Below are 17,081 nucleotides of genomic sequence, written 5' to 3' on the forward strand. Positions count from 1 at the left end.
TTTAGAACTCCGAAGACCTATTGAATGACTCCAAGCGCATTCTTCCAGTCTATCGCTTCAACTTCTACCGTCAAGGACAGAGCTTCCAGCGATTTTGGGGGTTAACGTTGCAAGGCCATCAAAGGGCAAGTAGGGGGAGGTCAAAGGTCCTCGAACGGTAAAGGGGTATCCGTCCCGAAGGCCTTGTGTAATCCACTGCTCTGCTTCATGTTGCTGCCACGTCATACAATGAAGTTCGGCGTTCCTGTCCTCCCTTCTTGCCTCCTACATTGGCCAGGTTAGACACAAATAGGTGGAGCACTTTCTGCCCCTTTCTTAGAGGAAGAGGAAGAAGCAACTAGTGTCCATATCAGGCTTTTGGAGGCTGCTGGACCTTTCTTTAATGTAGATACTGATGGTATAGCACTCCAAATACCTAGCTGGGGCTGCCTTTGAAGGTCCTGGATCCTTGACTTTAATTGTGGATGAGGGAGGCACGGCTAGTCTTCCTCCATTTCTCACTGGTGTTTCTACGTCTTTCAGGAAAAGGATATTGTCCGACTTGTCTGGAGAATCAGTAACCAACAGCATCCTCTTCCTCAGGCACCAGTTTGCCCATTAGTTACCCAACTTGTGTGCTAAGAAGTTCACCCCCACTGCACTGGATGGAACCAAGCTACTGTACTTTGCCAATATAGGGCTAAGGGTTTGTGAATTTACTCTTGCCATCTGAGCAGTTCCAACAATGCCACCTCTAGTGAGGTCTTCGATCCTTTAGGGGTGGTAGAGTGCCAATCAGTGACCGTAGACCACAATGTCATAGAACCCACGGTAACCTCTCCAGGTTCATTGGATTTACCAGCGAGTGTAGGAATCTCAACAAACGAACAGTCTTGGGGTTCTCCACATCTGCTGGTGTCAGACCGAAGTGCGAGGTCATTAAGGTGTTAAAAACCAGAGGCTCCCACTGCCTCACAAGGGGGAAAGTCTCGATAATCATCTTGGTTGATAGATCTTTCCTCAAAGAACAAGCATGTTTATTTATTTTTTTTTCAGCCTGACCCTTTTGCTACTACTATACGTGCTCTTGCATATAAATCCACGAAGAAGTTGAAGTGGGGCTAGATTGATGATCTGTTTCCCCTTTGGAAACAGACTTGCTCTTGGCAGTCATGCCCAAAGACTGATATAGTTCCGAATACTTTGGTCCCTGTGGTGCGTGTAGGTGAGCAGGATATCAGGCAGCATGCAGTCACATAGTGTACATACTAGTCACCAAGAGGTAATGGACCTTTTTGCCAATTTCGTGTACCCGATGGAACTCTTGTTCCCGCGTATGCATAAGAGTTTCCTAGTGAATGAACTGGGCATGTGAGGAAGGAATAGATGACAGGTGATTTCTTTCCCTACTGTGGGAGCACCTGGAATTTTATCCAGCGACCCGGGAGGTACAAGGGGAATGTCCACAAGGTAATAATCGTGAAACTCGTCTCTCGATGCAAGGGAACGTCTCGTCGCTCTGTGAAAGCGAGGAGACATGATCATTGGCTCCAGAAAAGGGCATGGCCTTTCATTCGGACCGACAGTGTGTTCTTGTTTGGATGGGAGTTTGAGCAGGAGTGTAGCCGTCTACCATTTACCGATACAAAGTACTTTTCCTATCTGGGTTGGTTCTTATTACCGCTCGCATGTCTAGCACGTAAACGGGGGAAAGATTGGTTGGTGTCTCTCGCGACTCCTATTGATTGGTGTTCTTGGAGTTCTTCGATGCTTTCTTCTTAGAAATAGCAGTGTTTTAAGAATCTGGGGCAAAGGAGGAAGAAAATTTGAAGAGGAGAACACACAATCATCTCGTCAGCCTTCTTTGGAGTCAAAATTTTAGAAAAAAGTCAATGCTCCCATGGAAGAACAAGCCAATTGGCAAAGACCACACCCTTCAACGCTTCCATAGCAGGACTCGGCAAGGCACTCAAGGGATAGTCTCGGCTTCCTTAGGTTCAGGTTGTCATCATACAGTATAGCCATACTTAAGGTGATGACTGCAAATAGTCATGCTTCTATAAGTCACAAGGGTGATTAGTGTTAATGGCAGGTTTCCACATTAATGCGACTCACTTCCTGTGACTTTAATTTGAAACAACTGCATAGCCTTGTTGGAGATCAATGCAGGTCACATGTCTTGGGCTCTGAGAGAGGCACTATGGAAGCCCAGGTGAGTAGGAAGGTCGCATCAGTGAGCGTCGAAGGGACTCGGCGTGAGCCGGCCTGTTTCGCCGCTGGTGCAGATCTTGGTGGGAGGACCTTTGCGTCAATAGGCGTAGGAGACGATGATAATGATAATGCATCTCCTTGTACCTTTCATTTAAATTATCTAGGTTTACCAGACACATAACATGTTTACATTCTATCTGTTTATTCTGGAAAGAGAAGGGAAAAAAAATTAGAATACAGTATTTTAAAATTGAGAGGCAGCAACAGCATGTGCGTACTGCTCACAGCTGAAGTAAAAATGTTATTTTCATTAGTAAAATAAATTTTTGAATATACTTACCCGATAATCATGTAGCTGTCAACTCTGTTGCCCGACAGAATTCTATGGAGGGATACGCCAGCTATCACAATACTAGAAGGGGGTGTTCTAACCAGCGCCACCTGTGGCCAGGTACTCAAGTACTTCTTGTTGACACCTCCTCAATTATTCCTCGGTCCCACTGGTTCTCTATGGGGAGGAAGGGAGGGTCAATTAAATCATGATTATCGGGTAAGTATATTCAAAAATTTATTTTACTAATGAAAATAACATTTTTCAATATTAAACTTACCCGATAATCATGTAGCTGATTCACACCCAGGGGGGTGGGTGAAAACCAGTGTACAAGATTAAAGGATAGCTAAGTATCCCATATTTCATATAACAGTTATCTCAAATAACAATGAAATAATAAGTACCTGGTAAGGAAGTCGAATTGAACCGTTACTCTGTCTCTTTTTTAAGTTCGTCTTCCTTACTGAGCGCAGCGTTCCTCTTGGAGGCTGAATCAACCCAAAGGTGCTAAAGTATACAGGGCTGCAACCCATACTAAAGGACCTCATCACAACCTTTAACCTCGGCGCTTCTCAAGAAAGAATTGACCACCCGCCAAATCAACAAGGATGTGGAAGGCTTCTTAGCCGACCGAACAACCCATAAAAAGTATTCAAGAGAAAGGTTAAAAAGTTATGGAATTATGGGAATGTAGTGGCTGAGCCCTCGCCTACTACTGCATTCGTTGCTACGAATGGACCCAGGGTGTAGCAGTACTCGTAAAGAGACTGGACATCTTTGAGATAGAATGATGCGAACACTGACTTGCTTCTCCAATAGGTTGCATCCATAACACTCTGCAGAGAACGGTTCTGTTTGAAGGCCACTGAAGTAGCCACAGCTCTCACTTCATGTGTCCTTACCTTCAGCAAAGCAAGGTCTTCTTCCTTCAGATGAGAATTTGCTTCTCTAATCAGAAGCCTGATGTAGTAAGAAACTGAGTTCTTAGACATTGGTAGAGAAGGCTTCTTGATAGCACACCATAAGGCTTCTGATTGTCCTCGTAATGGTTTTGACCTTCTTAAATAGTACTTAAGAGCTCTAACAGGGCAAAGTACTCTCTCTAGTTCGTTCCCCACCATGTTGGACAGGCTTGGGATCTCGAACGACTTAGGGCAAGGACGGGAAGGAAGCTCGTTTTAGCCAAAAAAACCGAGCCGCAAGGAACATGTAGCCGTTTCAGATGTGAAACCTATGTTCCTGCTGAAGGCGTGGATCTCACTTACTCTTTTACCTGTTGCTAAGCACACGAGGAAAAGAGTTTCTAATGTGAGGTCCTTAAAAGAGGCTGATTGGAACGGTTCAAATCCTGATGACATTAGGAACCTTAGGACCACGTCTAGATTCCAGCCTGGAGTGGACAACCGACGTTCCTTTGAGGTCTCAAAAGACCTAAGGAGGTCCTGTAGATCTTTGTTGGAGGAAAGATCCAAGCCTCTGTGGCGGAAAACCGCTGCCAACATACTTCTGTAACCCTTGATCGTAGGAGCTGATAGGGATTTTACGTTCCTTAGATGTAACAGGAAGTCAGCAATCTGGGTTACAGTGGTACTGGTTGAGGAAAACTGCATTGGCCTTGCACCAGCTTCGGAAGACTTCCCATTAAGACTGATAGACTCTGAGAGTGGATGTCGTCCTTGCTCTGGCAATCGTTCTGGCTGCCTCCTTCGAAAAGCCTCTAGTTCTTGAGAGACTTTCGATAGTCTGAAGGCAGTCAGACGAAGAGCGTGGAGGTTTGGGTGTACCTTCTTTACGTGAGGTTGACGCAGAAGGTCCACTCTAGGAGGAAGAGTCCTGGGAAACGTCGACCAGCCATTGCAGTACCTCGGTGAACCCTTCTCTCGCGGGTCAGAGGGGAGCAACCAACGTCAACCGTGTCCCTTTGTGAGAGGCGAACTTCTGAAGTACCCTGTTGACAATCTTGAACGGCGGGAATGCATACAGGTTGAGATGGGACCAATCCAGCAGAAAGGCATCCACGCGAACTGCTGCTGGGTCTGGAATCGGAGAACAATACAAGAGGAGCTTCTTGGTCATCGAGGTAGCGAATAGAACTATGGTTGGCAGACCCCACAGGGCCCAAAGTCTGCTGCAAACATTCTTGTGAAGGGTCCACTCTGTGGGGAAGACCTGACCCTTACGGCTGAGGCGATCTGCCATGACATTCATATCGCCCTGAATGAGCCTCGTTACCAGCGTGAGCTTTCGATCTTTGACCAAATGAGGAGGTCCCTTGCGATCTTGAACAACTTCCTCGAATGAGTCCCTCTCTGCTTGGAGATGTAAGCCAAGGCTGTGGTGTAGTCGGAGTTCACCTCCACCACCTTGTTAAGCTGGAGGGACTTGAAGTTTATCAAGGCCAGATGAACTGCCAACAACTCCTTGCAATAGATGTGAAGTGTCCTTTGCTCCTGATTCCATGTTCCCGAGCATTCCTGTCCGTCCAGTGTCGCACCCCAGCCCGTGTCCGATGCGTCCGAGAAGAGACGGTGGTCGGGGGTCTGAACAGCCAAAGGTAGACCTTCCTTGAGAAGAATGCTGTTCTTCCACCACGTTAGAGTAGACCTCATCTCTTCGGAAACAGGAACTGAGCCCGTCTCTAGCGTCATGTCCTTTATCCAGTGAGCAGCTAGATGATACTGAAGGGGGCGGAGGTGGAGTCTCCCTAACTCGATGAACAGGGCCAGCGATGAAAGTGTCCCTGTTAGACTCATCCCCTGCCTGACTAAGCATCGGTTCCTTCTCAGCATGCTCTGGATGCATTCTAGGGCTTGGAAGATCCTTGGGGCCGACGGACAAGTCCGAAAAGCTCGACTCTGAAGATCCATACCCAAGGAAACAATGGTCTGGGATGGAACGAGCTGAGACTCCTCAAAATTGACCAGGAGGCCCAGTTCCTTGGTCAGATCCATAGTCCATTTGAAAATCTCCAGACAGCGACGACTTGTGGGAGCTCTTAAAAGCCAGTCGTCTGACGGAGCCGGACACAAGATCATGATACTGCTGCACAGTCTGTAAACTGACAATCATGGGCAAGCGAGGAAGTACAGTGACAACTCGAATCTGTCTAGACTATCTGGGTCGTACAGACAACTCCTTAACGGGTTGCTGAGGTTGCCGCACTGCGTCACAACAAGTCCCTTCTGTTGGTTGTTGAACGTCTTCCCCGTGACACATTGACTCCGTAAACAAAAATCCTCTAACAAGGACTAAGCTTGGACTGCATGTCATGCAACACAGCTCAAGGTCTATGGGAGCAGGTGTGGTAACAGACGGGATTAGCGGCTGAAGTGGAACCATTACCTTCCCTGTAAGCATGTTATGCTTAAATAAAAGTCCATAAGAGGTTATGCAGCTAAAGGCTCCCTCCAAATGACAGAGTCCTCAAGGGAATATCAGAAGGAGGGAGAAAAGAACTTTCTCATCTACAGGGACCTTATCCTAGAAAAGCTAAGTTCTCTGAGTGAGGGTTCACTGGTGCAAAAGCAGCAGACTAGAAGGCAACGTTATGAAACTGCTTGACAGTCTAGTGAGTTGGCAACAACCCAAGATATGTTGAGAAGCATGCGGTAAGGTATGCAGAGCATGATGAATGCAGAGTATGCTGTATGCAGAGCATGCTGTATGTAGAGCATGTTGTATGCAGAGCATGCTGAATGCAGAGCATGCTGTATGCAGAGCATGTTGTATGCAGAGCATGCTGAATGCAGAGCATGCTGAATGCTGAGCATGTAGTAAGCAGAGCCTGCTGTAAGCAGAGCCTGCTGTAAGGAAAGCAGAGCGTGTGCATGGCGTTTAACATTTCTCAGAAATTCCATGACCAGTGCTAGAGTGCTTTATGCATGCTTGCATGGGGTTTAAAAATCAACATAATGTTTACCTTACATTCATAACTCATGATTCATATTTTTGCCATGGTTAGAAAATGGAGGTAAGGTATGCTGAACAGCAGAGTCAGAACGAGCTGGAACAACAACAGTGGAAGGTGCAGAAAGTTCCTGTTCCTGTGGTATGAGTGGAGCGTGAAGAGACCGAGGTTGCGCAGAACAAGGTAAAGTTCCCGCAAGCAGAGGTGTCTGAGGCGCAGGATCAGGGTGCACGGGTTGAGCTCGGTGCAGCAGCTGAGGAGACTGACTCACAGGTGGAAGAGGTTGTACCTCCACCGAGAGTTGCACCACCGGTGGAGCAGCCAGGGGAGGAGGAGGAAGAGTGGGGTAATCCTCCTGATCCCAAACCGAAGGTTGCCTTAAAGAAGGCTGAGGCTGAACAACACTGGGAACAGCGAACACAGAAAGAGGTTCAACATCGTACGCCTGGCAGATGGTGCTGCGACTGGGTGCAGCGAGTGCAGGCGGGTTGAGCACAGGCTGAACGGGTGCAGGGGAGGTGCAACACTCTCAGCCCGACACTCATACAACAGGTCCGAAAGCTGTGCTCGCATGGACTGTAGTAGAGTCCACAACATCGTACGCCTGGCAGATGGTGTTGCGACTGGGTGCAGCGAGTGCAGGCGGGTGCAGCACAGGCTGAACGGGTGCAGCCGGTTGGTGCACCACCGGTGCAGGCGGGTGCAGCACAGGCTGAACGGGTGCAGGCGGTTGGTGCACCACCGGTGCAGGAGGAGGAGGAGGTGCAACACTCTCAGCACGACACTCACGCATCAGGTCCGAAAGCTGTGCTTGCATGGACTGTAGTAGAGTCCACAACATCGTACGCCTGGCAGGTGGTACTGCGATCAGGCGGAGCGAGCATAGGGGGGGGGGAGTGTAGGCGCACTCTCAGCCCGACAAACTGATGACTGAGGAGAGTCAGAGCTAACCCAATGACTGCATCCGGGTTGTTGAACTTTACTTCGTACGTCTGGCATAGGTCTGGACTTACGTTTAAGAGGTCTTGAGACCTGAGACCAGCGTAACTCTGCCTTTATTTTCTCCTCTAAATCTCTTCTGCAGACGAGCAAAATAAGGGCTCAATCGTCTGCGGGTGGGAGTGACGGTCTCGGTAAGACACGCCCACAACCACCGAGGATACTTCTGTGCGCCGATCAAGGCCTGCCGAACCCTTATGCCCTTCGACATTGCTTCTCCCCTGGGCTTGGGAGCTTGCAAGAGGTCCCGGACTGGGAGGACGACTGGCGCGCACAAAAGTACCCTCACGCATAACACTGACATACTTTGCACTAATCACTTATCACTTTGATTTCTGTTTGCACTTATTTCACTGAACTCGAAACTTTAAGTGGTTTGTACCTGAAACACGCAATTCTATCCTTCTCAAAAGTTAGTAATTGCGAAAACAGAATTACAATGTAACAGAAAAATCTAATGAAAGAAAATTCAGTGGCTGGAAAGAGACTAAACACTAGATCACTCTAGAAACGTTTAGTTTCTTCCCCTAAAGAGACTAGGGATAAGAGCAAAACGATAACGACGTTACTCGTACGCCTGGCAGGCTTGAGGGAAACGTTTATCCTCTTTCTCCCTCCGTCTCTATCTCTCTCTCTCTCTCTCTCTTGACTTAGAACCTGAGAGAAGAGCCCAATCATATATATCGTTAAAACATATTATTGTTAAAGGAAAAAACTGAAATATTTCCCAAAATGAAAAGTTCCTTTATTAGGATTAAAACCATTAAGTTAAGAAAGAATGAACAAAACGCTAGACACGGTTACTCTTACTGCAATGTGAAACCGTGAACATTCTTTCTCTATCGTAACGATAGAGTGCAAGTTGAAACGTTCTGAACGTCAACAACTGCCGAGACAAACAAAACGTTAGTTCAACTTGAAAAAGTACGAGACTATCAAAGAAATTCTTTCAAAGACCTTAAAATAGCATAATATGTTAACAGGTAAAACCGAAATGACGGGCTCACGATAATTAACTTCGGTACCAAGAAAAGACCGCCTACTATTAGGAAGGTCGAATATAAACAAATATAAAAATTAATTTTAATAAGTTTATAATAAAAGGAAGTTAATCGAAGAGGCCTATAAGAGGCGGAGAGATATAAAATAAATCTATAACTTTTGTTAAGCAAAATTAAGAAAGAGAGTCTATACTCTCTTAGACACCAACACTTCCGTCTAAGGGAAGGGTCGGCCATTGAAAGGTGAACGAGAGTTCATACTCTCTTCGTCACCAAAAATAATCAAATTAATTCCAAAAGCTAACTAAGCTAAAATAGAAGTTTCCAGTAAAGCGACAGCCGAAATCAAAGAGAAATACTTCACCAAAGTCGTGAAAATACTCCAAGAACATAAGCGTATCCCAGAACGTCTTGTCAGAAGCACGACAGAGGAATAATTGAGGAGGTGTCAACAAGAAGTACTTGAGTACCTGGCCACAGGTGGCGCTGGTTAGAACACCCCCTTCTAGTATTGTGATAGCTGGCGTATCCCTCCATAGAATTCTGTCGGGCAACAGAGTTGACAGCTACATGATTATCGGGTAAGTTTAATATTGAAAAAGTGCTTGTATTACTACTAAAGTTTAACTGTAGTTCAAACTTTGCTAAAGTCATACTCCCATTTAAAAATAATGGTTTGTATTCATATGTGAACAAATATAAAAATAGATTTTTGACCACAGCATATCACTTTTGTGTAATGACCTGTTCATTTTCCATTATCCCTTCTATACCAAATAACACTACCGAGTGTGTACCTTAAAAACTAACTTGTTATTGGACAATGTAAATTTATGATCAATAAAATGGTTACATGTACTTTAATTAATCTGATTTAGCATGAACCTAACTTATAAATGAAACAATCGTATACCGAGGACTAGGTGTATTTATAAAGGGTTTAATTTACATTTAAAACAATAAATATATTCCTCCGTTGAAAATTTCACTGTAAGAAAAGATAGCAAAAATTTTAAAATACATAAAAATTTGAGAAATGAGTTAACCCTTTTACCCCCAAAAGGACGTACTGGTACGTTTCACAAAACTCATCCCTTTACCCCCATGGACGTACCAGTACGTCCTTGCAAAAAAATGCTATAAAATTTTTTTTTTTTTCATATTTTTAATAATTTTTTTGAGAAAATTCAGGCATTTTCCAAGAGAATGAGACCAACCTGACCTCTCTATGACAAAAAATAAGGCTGTTAGAGCAATTTAAAAAAAATATACTACAAAATGTGCTGGGAAAAAAATAACCCCCTGGGGGTTAAGGGTTGGAAATTTCCAAATAGCCTGGGGGTAAAAGGGTTAACTTAGCTATACTGTACAACGATTACGTGAAAAATAAAGGAATATAAAATTCAATCGGAGATCACAGTACATTTCCATCAAAATGGAAATCCTATTCAAAGTTGCCCTCAGCTGAAATCGGAACTAGACTTCCGCTGCTTCAAATTAGAAGCCTGATCTTCGGTGGAACTTGTTCTAGCGTGCAACAGTTCAACAGTTGAGATTTGCGAGATGGCCCAGGTTTCGAATCTTGTTGTTTGATTTTCTGAAATGATTACAGTAATTATTATAATATAAGAACTACATTTTTTCAATAAATCTAAATTACTATAATGAACACCAAATCTCTATCTTTTATTACAGTGTCCATTAATAATTTACTGTATAATCTTTAACCCTTTTACCCCAAATGGTCGTACTGGTACGTTTAACAAAACTCATCCCTTCACCCCCATGGACATACCGGTACGTCCTTGCAAAAAACTGGTTTTTACATTTTTTTGCATATTTTTAATAACTTTATGAAAAACTAAAGGCATTTTCCAAAATAATGAGACCAACATGACCTCTCTATGACAAAAATTAAGGCTGTTGGAGCAATTTAAAAAAAATATATATATATTGCAAAATGTGCTTGGAAAAAAAAAAATGCCTGGGGGTTAAGGGTTGGAGAGTTCCAAATAGCATTGGGGGTAAAAAGGTTAAGAATTATGTACAAAATACAAAATTATGAAACAGGATTTTATAAACACTGATATTGTACAGTACATATGATTTTGCATGATTTCTTAAAATGCAAGACTTTTGAGTTTTTATGTTTATAAACTCCTATTTCACATATTCAATTGTCTTTATATAGAGTACTTCTCAATGATGTCCCAACTACAATTATTATTATTATTACTTGCTAAGCTACAACCCTAGTTGGAAAAACAGGATGCTATAAGCCCAGGGGCTCCAACATGGAAAATAGCCCAGTGAGGAAAGGAAACAAGGAAAAATTAAATATTTTAAGAATAGTAACAGCATTAAAATAAATATTTCCCTTATAAACTATAAAAACTTTAAACAAAACTAGAGGAATAGAAATAAGATAGAATGGTGTACCCTCAAGCAAGAGAACTCTAACTCTGATGAAGGGGGCAATGCCTGTATACTCTCAATAGTACACAACCTGGTGAATGCTAAAGGACCTTCAAAAATAGGATTAGCATTAATGATTAATGTTCATTGTTCATTACTTCTCTTGCAGTTTAATTATTTCCTTTACTCACTGGGCTATTTTTCCTGTTGGAGTCCTTAAAAGCTTACAGCATCCTGCTTTTCCAAATGGGGTTGTAGCTTAACTAGTAATAATAATAGTATTATTATTATTAATAATAATAATGATAATACAGCTTAATTTTAATATTCTTTCATAAGCACATTAATCTGCAAGGTTAAGAGACAGATGTAAACTTCCTGGCAAGCATTCGATGATATTTATAAAAACAATCGTGTGCACAAAGCCAAGAAAATTATTGTATAGTAATAAATATAGTAAGAAAGGACTTCGCTCAAGGTTCGTATGGGTGGATGCACTGTTGCTGTTAGAGCAAAGACAATGTACAGTAATCCACATTACATCTGCTTATGGCTTGACTCTTGATAAAAGTTTTAAAGGTGTATTACACAGCGGATCTCTGCAATAGCACAGTATATCCACCACCATTTTGATCACCGATAGAAGAGTTCATTGTTGTGCTGGAGTATAGTACTGTGATCTTTAACCTTGGTATAAGAGCTAACTTTTCTTATCAATATTCCTTCCAGTACTGTCACTTATGCTGTGAGCTTACCCCATAATCCTGTCTTGCCGTCGCTATTATCGGCAACTGTAGGAGTCTGGTCACAGCTAAGGTAAAAAAAAACATGAGACAGACATGAGTTGGTTCCTCAGCATGTCTCTGGTCCTCTCTGGTACTGTCTCCAACTGCAGTTTTTGTGATCTTAAGGCTGCCCTGTTGACCTCTTTATAAGTTAGGCTTGCGGAAGTCTAGTGCATAAATCTATAACAAGTCCCATGACAGTGTAACATTTAATTGATAGTCAATTCTTTTGAAGGGGAAGTTGTTTGAGATTCTAAAATCAGAGAAAACCGGTGTTGGGAGGTCAATCAACCGATGAATCTTAACTTTAAGATGGACCTTAGCTTTCTTTTCAAATAATAAATCGCCCGCAAAATGCAGTATCCATCACAGTTCCCTTTCTTAAACAGCAAAAGTCAGGGACACAGAACTTAGGCTATCTGGCGATAGTCAATTCTATCGCCAGATAGCTCCGTCTGGCACAATGTTGCTAACTCCGGCTGTTAAGGTGGTATTGAAAGCAATTGGGAACACAGCTGCTGAATAAAGGAGCAGGTGTGATGTAACCAAGAAATACGACATGAACACTGCTCATAGTAAAACTTGAACAATTTGGAAGTAGTTTGGTCTTGGAAGAACCCTCCGAAAAGCAAAACAAGTAAGCAGGAAAACCAAATTGATCCAGTGCCTAAAATCTCAAAAGCTTATCTGGAATCTTCCAGTAGACTGAAAGAATGAGAGACTTCAGCACGACTGTGATCCTAGGGACAAACTATGGTCCATTTCTTTTAGCGATGCATATTTGCACCGACTCGCGGCGGTGCCCTTTTAGCTCGGAAAAGTTTCCTGATCGCTGATTGGTTAGAATTATCTTGTCCACCCAATCAGCGATCCGGAAACTTTTCCGAGCTAAAAGGGCACCGCTGCGAGTCAGCGCAAATATGCATCGCTAAAAGAAATGGACTATGGTGCATTCCTTCCAGGCTGTTTGGTCTACTTGAACAGAATGATAAACTGAAAGTCATTGCAAGCAGTTTAACCAAAAACATACTCCACTGACATTAAAATATCTTGCAGACGCATACATCATTAATCTGTTGCAAGGCCTTCCTTCTCATATGTCATGCTACTCTGTCAACTCTTCCTAAAACAAACCTTGTTACTATCTTGATATCATCTATTTCTAGCCACAATAATATTCACTACTAAATAACAGTGCTGGGATCCTGCAACACTAAAATTGCTAATTTCCTAAATAAATATTTCAAAATAGAAATATATAAATAGTGAAAGCATTTCCTTACAGCCAAATGAACAGAGGAGTGGAAATGTGTATCTTTGGAGTGCAGAGATACCGGGTAACTCCCTTTCCTGATTTCAAAAGCATAGAGATAACGGGAAACTACCTAACCTGGTTTTACAGAAACTTCCTTTCCTGATTTTACAAGTGTGGAGATAACGGTAAACTACCTAATCTGATTTGATGACAAACTTAGTCACTGATTTTATCTTGTATGGAATTTTCTGCCAAAACTTACAGAATGCTGAGGCTGATGACTGGCTTCCTTCTGTACCATAAAGAAGTCTGTAGAACCAAGGCAAATTTTCTTGTACTCCATGTGATCAATGGAAACAACAAGGTCCTAAGGTCCATTGACTGCAATTGTAATACTTAATGTAGGCTAAAGTCTTCTTTTAGCCTTCTTTAACAAACCTCTTCAGCAAGAGAACACTTAGCACGGAGCTATGAGATGCCACAACACAATCTCATCTTGCTAGTACTTTTCATCTTCCCTGCAGGAGTGTGCATACTGTATGTTTCCTTACTCTCGATAAGATCTTATCCTGATAAAGGAAAGTTAGAGGCGGAGTCACTTTCCATTGGGACTGCTGCTACGCCTAACATCAAGCCTCCTGTCGTCTTAAATTGGATCCTTGAAAGTTCAAGGCAGCTTGTTCTAGTTCGTGCATACAAAAGAAGGGTATTGGTCTCTCACAATTGCGACCAGTCATCCAATCTGGGAACTACTGGCAAAACCTAGCATATGATGAAAAAAATCAATATGATTTGCCATCAAAATTCTTTTAAAGGGAAAAGAAGTTATGAAGGAAAAGGGCCTAGCAAAACCAAATGTTTAGGAAGTGGAATCTTGTTATCAACATGGCAAGACACATACACTCAAAGGCTCTTGGCTGGCCTTTTACAAAGATATATTACTAATACATCGGATAAATTGCATTGACTTCCACTTACTAAAGGAAGTACAGGGTACCTTGGCGGTCGCCCGCTAGATCCTAGAGACGAAAGTGTGGCGCAGCCAGCACACGATGTTTCTTTTGATTTGTAATAGTGAGTTTAGGATTTATGCAGAACGAACGTGGGCTATATGTAAGTATTGTGGTGGGTTTGTTAAGAAACAAATGTACAGCTTTCACATTTTCCATATTTGATATAAAGATGCAACTATGAAAAACTAAACTGTATAAGAAGGTCCTCAGCTTTTAAACAGTCGGATATACAAACAAATCAGACTGAAATCGTAAAATAGAGATATATCGATAGTTTATATACTGTAATAAGATAAAGAAATACTTAAATACTTTAAAATAACAATATTATATTAATTTTATACAATTAACAAAATGACATTTGCAATCAATCTGATATTTATTTCATATAAAACAGGACTATTTTTTTTACTTTAGTAGCTGAAACCTACTAGGTTTATAAGTTTATGACTTTCTCTATAAGTATTTAAGTATTGTAGGGCGTTGATTAAGAAACAAATGAAGACCTTTCACTTATCTGAGATAAAGATGCAACTATGAAGAACTAAATTGTATGATTTAAATAAACAAAACTATTTATAACTATTTTTTTAAAAAAAAAATAAGTCATTCACCTTTTCAGGAAAGACGTGGGCGAGCTGTTCACTTCTCGACTACCAGATCATCTGCTGCCGTTGGAACACGTCGGGATATCTGGAATTAAAGGCGTTATGTAGTCAAGATTGCCTGGAATTTAAAGACTGCAAAGATCGTAATGAAGAACATTGTCTGGCTGGATGGAATTTAAACATTTCTAAATATACTGAAGAACATTGATGAAGATGAATAATTTCTGTGCAACATAAATATATTCTGATAAATTATGCAAATATTTTTATACTTGAATAATCTACTATCTAACACTAACGACATATAATTTTAAGTAGTTGTTGATCAATCAAATAAAATTTTTCAAAATATGTTCAGCATATAAAGAACAAAAACTTTTTTTTCATTTCCTATATGTAAATCACCATAATTTTATTAGTTAAGCATTACTCATATAAAAAAATAAAACAAATATTTTTTACTTTTCTATATGTAAATAATTAGACTTATTAATTCCTTTACTTTATAATATAATAGAAATTTACTCCATCAAATAAAGTTTTTAACCCTTTTACCCCCAAAGGACGTACTGGTACGTTTCACAAAACTCATCCCTTTACCCCCATGGACGTACCGGTACGTCCTTGCAAAAAAATGCTATAAAATTTTTTATTTTTCATATTTTTAATATTTTTTTTTGAGAAAATTCAGGCATTTTCCAAGAGAATGAGACCAACCTGACCTCTCTATGACAAAAATTAAGGCTGTTAGAGCAATTTAAAAAAATATATACTGCAAAATGTGCTGGGGAAAAAATAACCCCTTGGGGGTTAAGGGTTGGAAATTTCCAAAGAGCCTGGGGGTAAAAGGGTTAAGATACAAAAGCAGTAATTTCCTTACACTTCACCATGCATTTATGAAACCGCATGAAATATTAACTATGACATAATAGCATTTCTTCGATGAGTGGAGTACAGCACTCACTTAGTCTTGTTTCGAGATTGTGTACAGTAAATTTTGATAATAAAATGTGAATAGAAAAGGCTATCTCTATGAAAATTGATTACAAAACTCCCTAATATCATCTAAGCAATAGATTTTTTTGTGCAAACTAGAAAAGGATGTTTAATAAATACATACATACATACATACATACACATATACCATGGTACTTCCCCCAATTTTGGGGGGTAGCCGACATCAACAAATGACACAAAAACAAAAAAGGGGACCTCTACTCTCTGCGTTCCTTCCAGCCTAACAAGGGACTCAACTGAGTTCAGCTGGTACTGCTAGGGGGCAAATCAGAGGAGAGACGAAGGACTGAACTATAATCTATGATCATTGCTACTTGCCAAGCTACAACCCTTGTTGGAAATGCAGGATGCTACAAGGATAAGTGCTCCAGAAGAGAAACTAGTCTAGTGAGGAAAGGACATAGAGAAATACCTAATAAACTATACACATACATACATATACCAAGGCACTTCCCCAATTTTTGGGGGGTAGCCGACATCAACAAATGAAACAAAAACAAAAAAGGGGACCTCTACTCTCTACGTTCCTCCCAGCCTAACACATATAATGAAAAAATATACAATACATACAGATCAGTAAGAACATTAAAATAATGTCATGTATAAACTATGAAATAAGACTTATGTCAACCAGTTCAACAGAAAAACCTTTGAAACTACAGTAGTTTGAACTTCAGAAGTTCCACATTCAACACAGATTAGGAATATCATTTCACAATCTCGTCACAGCTGGAATAAAAACTTCTAGTATGCGGTGTAGTATTGAGCCTCATGATGTAGAAAATAAGATTATTGGAATTAACTTCATACCTAATATTACGAATTTGGAAAACATTTGTGCAATATCCATATAGAAATAACTGAATGATGGTGCCAGAGATTAACCCTTTTACCTCCAAAGGATGTACTGGTACGTTTCACAAAAATCATCCCTTTAATCCCATGGACGTACCGGTACGTGCTTGCAAAAACTGCTAATTCTATTTTTTTGCATATTTTTGATAATTTTTTGAGAAACTTCAGGCATTTTCCAAGAGAATGAGACCAACCTGACCTCTCTATGACGAAAATTAAGGCTGTTAGAGCTATTTAAAAAAAAATATACTGTACTGCAAAATGTGCTTGAAAAAAATAACCCCTACGGGTTAAGGGTTGGAAAGTTCCAAATAGCCTGGGGGTAAAAGGGTTAATATCCAAATGAAAAATAAGGAATTTATTAGACATAATTTTCTATCCAAGAAATTGAGATGGTATTCGGCAGCTGGAGACCAGATAGAAGAAGGATACGCAAGGCAAAATATTTATTTATAATAGATTGATCACCAAAAAACTTTTTCTCAATAAACCAATTGTTTGTGAAATTGAAAAAGGAACAAACTGGATGTTTCTCCGGAGTAAATTTACTATCAAGAAAAACACATAGAATCTTCAATGAATTGTGTATAGTTAAAGAGACATTGTCAATGTAAAGATCTTGTTGTTGAGAAGCCACTGTCCTCTACCTACTTACAATTATTTCTTGAGTTTAGTTAAGGTTGGGAGGAACGTAGAGAGTAG

General features: G+C 41.0%; 1 pseudogene; it reads right to left on the reverse strand.

Annotated features, from left to right (window-relative positions):
- Positions 1–9,349: 9,349 nt before the first annotated feature.
- The window catches only part of LOC137636410 (DNA-directed RNA polymerase III subunit RPC5-like), a 47,952-nt pseudogene continuing 40,220 nt past the window's right edge, over positions 9,350–17,081 (reverse strand).

This window comes from Palaemon carinicauda, unplaced genomic scaffold (genome assembly GCF_036898095.1).
Source record: "Palaemon carinicauda isolate YSFRI2023 unplaced genomic scaffold, ASM3689809v2 scaffold291, whole genome shotgun sequence".
Classification (NCBI taxonomy): domain Eukaryota; kingdom Metazoa; phylum Arthropoda; class Malacostraca; order Decapoda; family Palaemonidae; genus Palaemon; species Palaemon carinicauda.